Raw genomic sequence first — 12,900 nt, forward strand, 5'->3', positions numbered from 1 at the left:
CTATCTTCCCGCCGCTTGATGGGATTTCCCATTGTAACCACCTCGCGCTGTGGGCAGCGATATGCTGCCAGCGGGAAAAGTGAATCGCAATGACCGGACAATTCTGGTCATTATAATGGTTGCAGACAGCTCCTTCAGCCACCCACACAACTCTTGGCAGCCTTCAGGGAGTTACCTGTTCGATTTTTATATACTCCTGCTGGGTTATTAAATACCCCAAGAGATCCGGCATCCAACATGTTCTCACCCCCGCACAGTGCTAGCCCAAACGGCAGGCGCATTTCACGCTGCGCGTTCCTTAATTGGCCATCCAAGGCAATATTGTGTTAAAATGGGAATGTTTTTTTTAATAAAATATTTTATTGAAAATTTTTGGTCAACCATCACAGTACATTGTGTATCCTTTACACAATAATATAACCGTATAAATAACAATGACCTGTTTTATAAACAAAGAATAAATAATATATAACAAAAACTAAAACTAAATGGCAACTGCCTTGTCTCAGATAAACACTCTCCAAAAATATGATTTAACAGTCCAATATACAATTATTTATAGCAACGACCTATACATATTATACATATATATTAACAACCCTGAGAGTCCTTCTGGTTCCTCCTTTCCCCCCCCCCCCCCACCCCCGGGCTGCTGCTGCTACCTTCTTCTTTTCCATTCCCTCTATCTTTCTGTGAGGTATTCGACGAACGGTTGCCAACGCCTGGTGAACCCTTGAGCCAATCCCCTTAGGACAAACTTAATCCGTTCCAGCTTTATAAACCCTGCCATGTCATTTATCCAGGTCTCCACCCCCGGGGGCTTGGCTTCCTTCCACATCAACAGTATCCTGCGCCGGGCTACTAGGGACGCAAAGGCCAAAACATCGGCCTCTCTCGCCTCCTGTACTCCCGGCTCTTGTGCAACCCCAAATATAGCCAACCCCCAGCTTGGTTCGACCCGGACCCCCACTACTTTCGAAAGCACCTTTGTCACCCCCACCCAAAACCCCTGTAGTGCCGGACATGACCAGAACATGTGGGTGTGATTCGCTGGGCTTCTCGAGCATCTCGCACACCTATCCTCTACCCCAAAAAATTTACTGAGCCGTGCTCCAGTCATATGCGCCCTGTGTAACACCTTAAATTGAATCAGGCTTAGCCTGGCACACGAGGACGATGAGTTTACCCTACTTAGGGCATCCGCCCACAGCCCCTCCTCAATCTCCTCCCCCAGCTCTTCTTCCCATTTCCCTTTCAGCTCATCTACCATAATCTCCCCCTCGTCCCTCATTTCCTTATATATATCTGACACCTTACCGTCCCCCACCCATGTCTTCGAGATCACTCTGTCCTGCACCTCATGCGTCAGGAGCTGCGGGAATTCCCTCACCTGTTGCCTCGCAAAAGCCCTCAGTTGCATATACCGGAATGCATTCCCTTGGGGCAACCCATATTTCTCGGTCAGCGCTCCCAGACTTGCGAACTTCCCATCCACAAACAGATCTTTCAGTTGCGTTACTCCTGCTCTTTGCCATATTCCAAATCCCCCATCCATTCTCCCCGGGGCAAACCTATGGTTATTTCTTATCGGGGACCCCACCAAGGCTCCCGTCTTTCCCCTATGCCGTCTCCACTGTCCCCAAATTTTCAAAGTCGCCATCACCACCGGGCTTGTGGTGTATTTCTTTGGTGAGAACACCATAGCTTGTAGGCTAGTCCCCCTACAGGACGCCCTCTCCAAATCTCTTCCACGCCGCTCCCTCCTCTTCTCCCATCCACTTACTCACCATTGAGATATTGGCGGCCCAGTAGTACTCACTTAGGCTCGGTAGTGCCAGCCCCCCCCATCCCTACTACGCTGTAAGAATCCCTTCCTCACTCTCGGGGTCTTCCCGGCCCACACAAAACTCATGATGCTCTTTTCGATCCTTTTGAAAAAAGCCTTCGTGATCACCACCGGGAGGCACTGAAACACAAAGAGGAATCTCGGGAGGACTACCATTTTAACCTGCACCCTCCCTGCCAGTGACAGGGATACCATGTCCCATCTCTTGAAGTCCTCCTCCATTTGTTCCACCAATCGCGTTAAATTTAACCTATGCAATGTACCCCAATTCTTGGCTATCTGGATCCCCAAGTAACGAAAGTCCCTTGTTACCTTCCTCAGCAGAAAGTCCTTTATTTCTCTGCTCTGCTCCCCTGGATGTACCACAAACAACTTACTTTTCCCCATGTTCAGTTTATATCCTGAGAATTCTCCAAACTCCCGAAGTGTCCGCATTATCCCTGGCATCCCCTCCGCCGGGTCCGCTACATATAACAACAAATCATCCGCATACAGAGATACCCGGTGTTCTTCTCCTCCTCTAAGTACTCCCCTCCACTTCTTGGAACCCCTCAATGCTATTGCCAGGGGCTCAATCGCCAGTGCAAACAATAATGGGGACAGGGGGCATCCCTGCCTTGTCCCTCTATGGAGCCACTGGGGCCCTATACAACAGCTGCACCCATCCAACATACTCATCTCCAAAACCAAATCTCCTCAGCACCTCCCACAGATAGTCCCACTCCACTCTATCAAATGCTTTCTCGGCATCCATCGCCACCACTATCTCCGCTTCCCCCTCTGGTGGGGGCATCATCATTACCCCTAGCAGCCTCCGTATATTCGTATTCAGCTGTCTCCCCTTGACAAACCCAGTTTGGTCCTCATGGACCACCCTCGGGACACAATCCTCTATCCTCATTGCCATTACCTTGGCCAGAATCTTAGCGTCTACATTTAGGAGGGAAATAGGTCTATAGGACCCGCATTGCAGCGGGTCCTTTTCCTTCTTTAGAAGAAGCGATATCGTTGCCTCAGACATAGTCGGGGGCAGCTGTCCCCTTTCCTTTGCCTCATTAAAGGTCCTCATCAGTAGCGGGGTGAGCAAGTCCACATATTTCCTGTAAAATTCAACTGGGAATCCATCCGGTCCCGGAGCCTTCCCCGCCTGCATGCTCCTAATTCCTTTCACTACTTCCTCTGTTTCAATCTGTGCTCCCAGTCCCACCCTTTCCTGCTCCTCCACCTTGGGAAATTCCAGCCGGTCCAGAAAGCCCATCATTCTCTCCCTCCCATCCAGGGGTTGAGCTTCGTATAATTTTTTATAAAATGCCTTAAACACTCCATTCACTCTCTCCGCTCCCCGCTCCATCTCTCCTTCCTCATCCCTCACTCCCCCTATTTCCCTCGCTGCTCCCCTTTTCCTCAATTGGTGGGCCAGCAACCTGCTCGCCTTCTCCCCATATTCGTACTGTACACCCTGTGCCTTCCTCCACTGTGCCTCTGCAGTACCCGTTGTCAGCAAGTCAAATTCTACGTGTAGCCTTTGCCTTTCCCTGTACAGTCCCTCCTCCGGTGCCTCCGCATATTGCCTGTCCACCCTCAGAAGTTCTTGCAGCAACCGCTCCCGTTCCCTACTCTCCTGCTTTCCTTTATGTGCCCTTATTGAAATGGCTATAGCCGTGTACTCCGTTCCCCTCACCTTCGGGATCAACGCCCTTCCCAAAACAAAAAAGTCTATTCGCGAATAGACTTTGTGGACATAGGAGAAAAACGAAAACTCCTTACTCCTAGGTCTGCTAAATCTCCACGGGTCTACTCCTCCCATCTGCTCCATAAAATCTTTAAGCACCTTGGCTGCTGCCGGCCTCCTTCCAGTCCTGGACCTCGACCTGTCCAGCCCTGGTTCCAACACCGTATTGAAATCTCCCCCCATTACCAACTTTCCCACCTCTAGGTCCGGGATGCGTCCTAGCATACGCCTCATAAAATTGGCATCATCCCAGTTCGGGGCATATACGTTTACCAAAACCACCGTCTCCCCCTGTAGTTTGCCACTCACCATCACATATCTGCCCCCGCTATCCGCCACTGTAATCTTTGCCTCAAACATTACCCGCTTCCCCACTAATATAGCCACCCCCCTGTTTTTCGCATCTAGCCCCGAATGGAACACCTGCCCCACCCAACCTTTGCGTAGTCTCACCTGGTCTATCAGTTTCAAGTGCGTTTCCTGTAACATAACCACGTCTGCCTTAAGTTTCTTAAGGTGTGCGAGTACCCGTGCCCTCTTTATCGGCCCGTTCAGCCCTCTCACGTTCCACGTGATCAGCCGGGTTGGGGGGCTTTTTACCCCCCCCCTTGTCGATTAGCCATCCCCTTTTTCCAGCTCCTCACCCGGTTCCCACGCAGCTGTGTCCCCCCCCAGGCGGTGCCCCCCCGCCCATCCCACCCCATACCAGCTCCCCCCTCTCCCTAGCAGCAGCAGCCCAATAGTTCCCCCCTCCCACCCCCCCCGCTAGATCCCCCACTAGCGTAGTTACACCCCCCATGTTGCTCCCAGAAGTCAGCAAACTCTGGCCGACCTCGGCTTCCCCCCGTGACCTCGGCTCGCACCGTGCGACGCCCCCTCCTTCCTGCTTCCCTATTCCCGCCATGATTATCATAGCGCGGGAACCGAGCCCGCGCTTCCCCCTTGGCCCTGCCCCCAATGGCCAACGCCCCATCTCCTCCACCTCCTTTCCTCCCCCCACCACCTCCTGTAGAAGAGAGAAAAGTTACCACATCGCAGGATTAATAACATAAAACTCCTCTTTCCCCCCTTTTTACCCCCCTCTTCGCCCCCCATACTCGCCCCACCACTTTGTTTCAAACATTCTTTTTTTTTTTAATAACCCGCTCATTCCAATTTTTCTTCCACGATAAAAGTCCACGCCTCATCCGCCGTCTCAAAGTAGTGGTGCCTCCCTTGATATGTGACCCACAGTCTTGCCGGTTGCAGCATTCCGAATTTTATCTTCTTTTTGTGAAGCACCGCCTTGGCCCGATTAAAGCTCGCCCTCCTTCTCGCCACCTCCGCACTCCAGTCTTGGTATACGCGGATCACCGCGTTCTCCCACTTACTGCTCCGAGTTTTCTTTGCCCATCTAAGGACCATCTCTTTGTCCTTAAAACGGAGGAATCTCACCACGATGGCTCTAGGAATTTCTCCTGCTCTCGGTCCTCGCGCCATCACTCGGTATGCTCCCTCCACCTCCAGCGGACCCGCCGGGGCCTCCGCTCCCATTAACGAGTGCAGCATCGTGCTCACATATGCCCCGACGTCCGCTCCCTCCGCACCTTCAGGAAGACCAAGAATCCTTAGGTTGTTCCTCCTCGTGTTGTTCTCCAGCGCCTCCAGCCTTTCCACACATCGTTTATGGTGTACCTCGTGCATCTCCGTCTTCACCACCAGGCCCTGTATGTCGTCCTCATTCTCGGCAGCCTTTGCCTTCACGACCCGAAGCTCTCGCTCCTGGGTCCCTTCGATCGCCTGTAATATCGGGGCCAACAGCTCCTTCTTCATTTCCTTTTTGAGTTCTTCCACGCAGCGTTTCAAAAACTCGTGTTGTTCAGGGCCCCATATTAAACTGCCACCTTCCGACGCCATCTTGGATTTTACTTGCCTTCCTTGCCGCTGCTCTAAAGGATCCACCGCAATCCGGCCACCTTCCTCTCCTTTTTTCATCCGTATCCAGGGGGGATTCCCTTCTGGTTCACCGCACAGTACTTTTAGCCGTTAAAATTGCCGTTGGGGCTCTTATTAAGAGCCCAAAAGTCCGTTCCACCAGGAGCTGCCGAAACGTGCGACTCAGCTGGTCATCGCCGCACCCGGAAGTCATGGGAATGGTTTTTAAACACACGTCCAGTCATACTGACTTTGGGCTCACCCAGAAGGTAAGATTCAGGCCTATAACTCTATTCTTTCACTGGCGCTGGATCAAAAACCTGAAACTCCTTCCCTCACAGCACTGGGCATACCTACAACACATACACCATAGCGGCTCAAGGAAACAGCATACCACCACCTTCTCAAGGGCTAGCAAGGATGTTAGCCGAGCCAGCAATGCCCACTTCCCATGAACGAATATTAAAAAATGGACCTGCATAAGAATGTAACTTGTTGAGTGCTGATATTAGACATTGCTTCTGTATCATGCATCAGATGGTAGTTTGATATTGGATGGACAGGTGTGATTGAAAGGTGAATAAAGAAATAATAACTTTCAGGAAAACTGTATAATCTCAGCATTCTGACCACAAAAATGTCAAAACAAGTCAGATGGAGAAACGAAGGGACACAATTGATAAGCAAGTGTGCTTCCATCTCTGGGATGCACCTATTTAGGAATCCAGAGTAACCTTTTCAACATCTTTAGCTGTAATGATTCCATGTGAAACAAACTTGGAATATGTTTCTTCGAAGTGTTGGATGCAACATAGAAGGAGATTGCTTTGATAATCTTCCAGTTCCCTGCAACTGAACAGGCACTTGTTCACAGAATCAGACAGAAAGTTAGCTTTTCTGAAAGTACAGTCACTGCTCAGGGCTCATAAGGGCAATTTTAGAACCCAAGCTGCTTCAACCAGTCGAGATTTGCAAAAGATGTTTCAATGCAACATCCGAATATTAGATTCAAAGTTCCCCACCACAGGTACCTAGAACATAGAACATTACAGCGCAGTACAGGCCCTTTGGCCCTCGATGTTGCGCCGATCTGTGAAACCACTCTAAAGCCTATCTACACTATTCCCTTAATGACCATTTGAATGCCCTTAGTGTTGGCGAGTCCACTACTGTTGCAGGCAGGGCATTCCACGCCCTTACTACTCTCTGAGTAAAGAACCTACCTCTGACATCTGTCTTATATCTATCTCCCCTCAATTTAAAGCTATGTCCCCTCGTGCTAGACATCACCATCCGAGGAAAAAGGCTCTCACTGTCCACCCGATCCAATCCTCTGATCATCTTGTATGCCTCAATTAAGTCACCTCTTAACCTTCTCTCTAACGAAAACAGCCTCAAGTCCCTCAGCCTTTCCTCATAAGATCTTCCCTCCATACCAGGCAACATTCTGGTAAACCTCCTCTGCACCCTTTCCAATGCTTCCACATCCTATAATGCGGCGACCAGAATTGCACGCAATACTCCAAATGCGGCCGCACCAGAGTTTTGTACAGCTGCAACATGACCTCATGGCTCCGAAACTCAATCCTTCTACCAATAAAAGCTAACACACCGTACGCCTTCTTAACAACCCTCTCAACCTGGGTGGCAACTTTCAGGGATCTATGTACATGGACACCGAAATCTCTCTGCTCATCCACACTGCCAAGAATCTTACCATTAGCCCAGTACTCTGTCTTCCTGTTATTCCTTCCAAAATGAATCACCTCACACTTTTCTGCATTAAACTCCATTTGCCACCTCTCAGCCCAGTGCTGCAGCTTATCTATATCCTTCTGTAACTTGTAACATCCTTCCGCACTGTCCACAACTCCACCGACTTTAGTGTCATCTGCAAATTTACTCACCCATCCTTCTACGCCCTCCTCCAGATCATTTATAAAAATGACAAACAGCAGTGGCCCCAAAACAGATCCTTGTGATCCACCACTCTTAACTGGCCTCCAGTCTAAACATTTCCCATCAACCACCACCCTTTGTCTTCTTCCAGCTAGCCAATTTCTGAGCCAAACTACTAAATCACCCTGAATCCCATGCCTCCATATTTTCTGCAGTAGCCTACCGTGGGGAACCTTATCAAACGCTTTACTGAAATCCACATCAACTGCTTTACCCTCATCCACCTGTTTGGTCACCTTCTCAAAGAACTCAATAAGTTATGTGAGGCACGACCTACCCTTCACAACACCGTGTTGACTATCTCTAATCAAATTATTCCTTTCCAGATGATTATACATCCTATCTCTTATAAACCTTTCCAAGATTTTGCCCACAATAGATTAGAAAATCTGTCAATTTATTTCAGAAAGCCACCTCCAGTGTTGGGGAAGACTAATTGCTATGGCCAGGAAGCACAAGACTAATGTGCTTATTTCAATTCTACTTGTGAATTTGTTGTTTTCTATTGCCTGGAAGCCAGGCTTCTTTTCTGTATTGAAAAAATAAACAACAGCATTGGGATGAATAGGAGAGTGAAAAATGGCACAGATTCTGTAAGCACCTTGTCACTTAAAATCAAATTCCTTCCTCTTCACAGCGCATTTTGCTCTTCAGCTGAATTTGCATTTATTGGCTCTTTTTCCGTGAACTATCTCAGTGCTTGTGCAAGAAAGAATGTAAGAATTGCAGCTTACATGTAATAGTGACTAAAAACCGCTACAGGTTTATCCACATCTAACAAATGCTATTTGTTCTTTTGTCCATTCCACAACTTCTTTTTAAAAATAAATTCAGAGTATCCAATTCATTTTTTCCAATTAAGGGGCAATTTACCATGGTCAATCCACCTAGCCAGCACATCTTTGAGTTGTGGGGGCGGAACCCACGTAAACACGGGGAGAATGTGCAAACTCCACAGGGACAGTGACCCAGAGCCGGGATCGAACCTGTGACCTCGGCGCCGTGAGACAGCAGTGCTACTTACTGCACCATCGTGCTGACCTCATTCCTCAACCACTTTGATCAGTTTATAATAATAGGCCTTGGTAAATTATATTTAACCTCTTAGGTTCGATAGACCATTGTTACAGTCATTTCTCTAATTAAAATATTAAAGGGCAATATTTTGAGACTTGGTTACTGTTTGTAAGAATGTTAGTTTCAAGATCTGCAGGATGGACCATTAATTCAGACACAATAGAACCTTATTTATGTGAATTTCGGCTGATTTAGCTAATTTGGCTGGATAGCTGGATTGTGATGTTACGCAAGGCCAAAAGCGTGGGTTCAATTCCCATATTGGTTGTGGTTATTCATGAAGGCCCCACCTTCTCAACCTTGCCCTTTGCCTGAGGTGTGGTAATCCTCAGGTTAAATCACCCCCAGATAGCTCTCTCTCTCAAAGGGAAAAGCATTATCTGGGACAATGGCAACTTTACTTTATTTGTGCTAAAAGGGCTCCAAGCATCATCTGTACTCATGGCTTCTGATATAATTCTACTCTGCTTTGAAAACTGCTGCTCAAATTTTAATTGCCCCCAGTACTGCTTGCATGCCCTCAGCTGCTGAAGCATAATTTTGGAATTTTCTCCTGGAGTCCCTCCGCCTTTCTCTCTTACATTCCTCATTTAAAACACTCCTTTTAAAGGAGTGCTTCAAGCTAGCTCTTATAAAAACTTTTAGCCGTCAGCCCTAGTGTAACCTGATGTGGCCTGGTGCTACGCTTGCTTTATAATACTTCTTTGAAGCACCTTAGGACATACATAGGAACATGCATGTAAAATAGAAGGGGGCCATTCAGCCCATTGGGTCTGCTTCGCCATTCATTATGATCATGGCTGATCACACCTTTCCCCCCATATCCCTTGATTCCTTTAGCCCCAAGAACTATATCTAATTCCTTCTTGAAATTACACAACGTTTTGGCCTCAAATACTTTCTGAGGTAGTGAATTCCACAGATTAGCCACTCTGGTGTGGTGATATACCTGTGAATAATATTACATGCACTCAGAAGTGCGACCTCCTACCAACAGGTGGCGTCAAACATCAGTCATGTGACATCTGGCTATCGGCAGAAGGTTGTAAGGCGTACACCAGGACATAAGGGTAGTTCAAGGGGAGTCTAGGTGACTCAGTCAGTAATTTGGTCTGTATTTCATTCTGATTGTTACGTTACCGTGTGTACATCAATACATCATCATTCTAGTTAAGTCACCAGCAGTTTTGTAGATTCATTGCAGAGACAAGGTCATGAAACACAACATGGTACCAAGTGTGTTGAAGATTTGAAGGTAACAACAGAAAAGGCGAAGTTAAATTGGCCAAAGAACAAAAAAAAAAGTATTCTTTGACCGACCTGGTGAACAACGTCCATTTGCGACTCAACGCAATAAACCGACCATTGTAGGTCGCCCAGAGGCTGGCTGGGTACAGCATCCCAAACTTCACCCCCTTCTTAAAGAGGGCAGCCTTCAATCTGTTTCAGCCCGCTCTCCTCTTCGCCAGCTTTATACCCAGGTCCTGGTATACTCGAAGTTCGCTGCCCTCCCAGGTACACCCCCTCATCTGACTGGCCCACCTCAGGATCCGTTTCTTAACAAGAAACCAGTGCAACCACATCACCCTCAGCGGCTCTTTACCTTGTAGCTTCCTCATCAGTGTCCCCCGCCAGGGTCCATTCAAAGACGCCCTCTCTCACCAACCTCTTGGCTACATAAGAGCCAGCGTCCGCTCCCTCAATGGCCTCTGGCAACCCCACAACCCTCAGGTTCTGTCTCCGGGAACAGTTCTCCAAATTCTCCACCTTCTCCTGAAGCCTCTTCTGGGTATCTCGCATCACCCACAACTCGGCTGCCAATGAAGTGAGCTGTTGCTCATGCTCACCCACCGTCTCCTCCACCTTTGGATCACCTGGTTTTGAGACTCCAACCTCAGCTCCACATGGTCGATCACCACCTTAAGTGGATCCACCCTGCTCGCCAGGCCCTCCAGCGACTCCTTTCCCTGCTGGGTGACCTTCTCATTCAAGAAGTCCACCAGCTGATCTATTGACCATTGAGCTGGTAGGGCTGATCCCTTGCCCTCCGCCATCTTCCTCTGGGTCGCAGGAAAAGTTTCTCGCTCCGACAGCTCCTTTCGTCTAAAACCACTTCTGGTCCACGAATCCATCCACCAGTGGAATAAATACTTCCTCCACAACTCCTGCACTTTTTCCATTGAAACATCCATCCATTAATTGGGGAAAAGGCCTAAATACACCACCACAAGCGGGAGCTGCCAAATGTGCGACCGCTCACATCAAGGCCGCCACCGGATGTTCACCAATGAATATAATCCTAACCGATTTAGTCTCTCCTCATATGACAGTCTCACTACTCAAGGAATCAGAGTGGTAACAAAACTGGAGTTTAGAAGGATGAGGGGGGATCTTATTGAAACTTACAGGATATTGTGAGGCCGGGATAGAGTGGATGTGGAAATGATGTTTCCACTTGTAGAAAAAACAAGAACCCGAGGGCACAATCTCTGATTATAGGGACGATCCTTTAAAACAGAGATGAGGAGGAATTTCTTCACTGGTGAATCTTTGCCGCAGAAGGCTGTGAAGGCCAAATCACTGAGTGTCTTTAAGACAGAGATAGATAGGTTCTTGATTAATAAGGGGATTAGGGGTTATGGGGAGAAGGCAGGAGAATGGGAATGAGGAAATATCAGTCATGATTGAATGGTGGAGCAGACTTGATGGGCCGAGTGGCCTATGTCTGCTCCTATGTCTTATAGTCTTATGGTGACAGCAAGAACATCTTTCCTCAGATAAGGGCACCAAAACTGCACACAATACTCCAAGTGTGGCCTCACCAGTGCCCTATGCAATTGCAGTAAATCATCCCTGTTCATATATTCCAACCCTCTTACGATGAAGGTCAACATACCATTTGCCTTCTTTACTGCCTGCTGTATCTGCGCACTTACTTTCAGCAACTGATTCACGAGGACACCAAGGTCTCACCGAGTATCCACCTCCCTCAATTTACACCCATTCAAATAATAATCTGCCTTCCTATTTTTGCGACCGAAGTGGATAACCTCACATTTATCCACATTATACTGCATGTGCCCACTCACTCAGCCTGTCCAAATCCCACTGAAGCATCTCTGCATCCTCCTCACAGCTCATTCTCCCACCCAATGTTGTATCAACTGCAAATTTGGAGATAATATTGTTCTGGGCCAGGGTTTAGGGAACCCCAAAGTGTATTATGGAGTTCACCTGACCCACAACTTTTAATAGATTGTGGTTATGGGGAGCACACGGGTCTATTTTACAGGTGTGGTGCAACAGAGATCTAAAGTACTCTTAAATAAAAATAATTTATTTATGAAACCAGTTAACACTTTATAAAGCCACAGTAAACATCTTAACAACTATCAACACCAATCATCCCCACAGATACAATATTCTATCAGTAACCCTTAATCTTTCCTTGCAACATCCATAAGCCAAATACCCTCTTCAACACAGACATCAGATTTAAATTCTCCACTGAGAGCAGTTATCACTTTTAAATTAGCAAGTGATTTGAAGACATTCCTTTCATGCAGAAAGAAATCAGAATTACACCTGGTTTTGCTGGATGCAGCCCCCAATCTGCAAAATCAAACGAAACGCACTGTAGCTGCCTGCCCAAAAACGAAAGTGAAAGACGGACAGCCCAGCTCCACCCACACTCTGACTACACTGCAGCTATTTGATAAACACCCATTTCTTAAAAGTACACCCACTACAGCTATTTGATAAACACCTATTTCTTAAAGGTACACCCACTGCAGCTATTTGATAAACACCCATTTCTTAAAGGTACTTTCACATGACAATACATATAGTTCCCTTGTCCAAATCATTAATATATGATGTGAACAGTTGGAGTCCTAACACAGGTGCCTGCGGTACCCCACTAGTCACTACCTGCCAATCGGTAAAAGACCCATTCCAGCTTTTTGCTTTCTGTCTGCTAATTGGTTTTCTATCCATTTCAAGACACTACCCGTAATATATAATAATCTTTATTGTCACAAGTAGGCTTACATTAACATTGCAATAAAGTAACTGTGAAAAGCCCCTAGTCGCCACATTCCAGCGCCTATTTGGATACACAGGGAGAATTCAGAATGTTCAAATTACCTAACAGCCCATCTTTCTGAGCTTGTGGGAAGAAGCCGGAGCACCCGGAGGAAACCCACGCAGACATGGGGAGAAGGTGCAGACTCCACACAGACAGTGACCCAAGCCGGGAATCGAATTTTGGATCCTAACGCTGTGAAGCAACAGTGCTAACCACCATGCTACCATGCTGCCTGCTCCCAGGCGCTTTAACTTTACATAGTATTCTGCTATGTGAGACCTTGTC

At 47.6% G+C, this 12,900-nt stretch overlaps 1 protein-coding gene across 1 annotated transcript in view; it reads left to right on the forward strand.

The window, feature by feature from the left end:
- Window positions 1–12,900, forward strand: part of kita (KIT proto-oncogene, receptor tyrosine kinase a) — a 186,888-nt gene that overhangs the window by 18,251 nt on the left and 155,737 nt on the right. The window lies entirely within an intron of this gene.

This window comes from Scyliorhinus torazame, chromosome 3 (genome assembly GCF_047496885.1).
Source record: "Scyliorhinus torazame isolate Kashiwa2021f chromosome 3, sScyTor2.1, whole genome shotgun sequence".
NCBI lineage: Eukaryota > Metazoa > Chordata > Chondrichthyes > Carcharhiniformes > Scyliorhinidae > Scyliorhinus > Scyliorhinus torazame.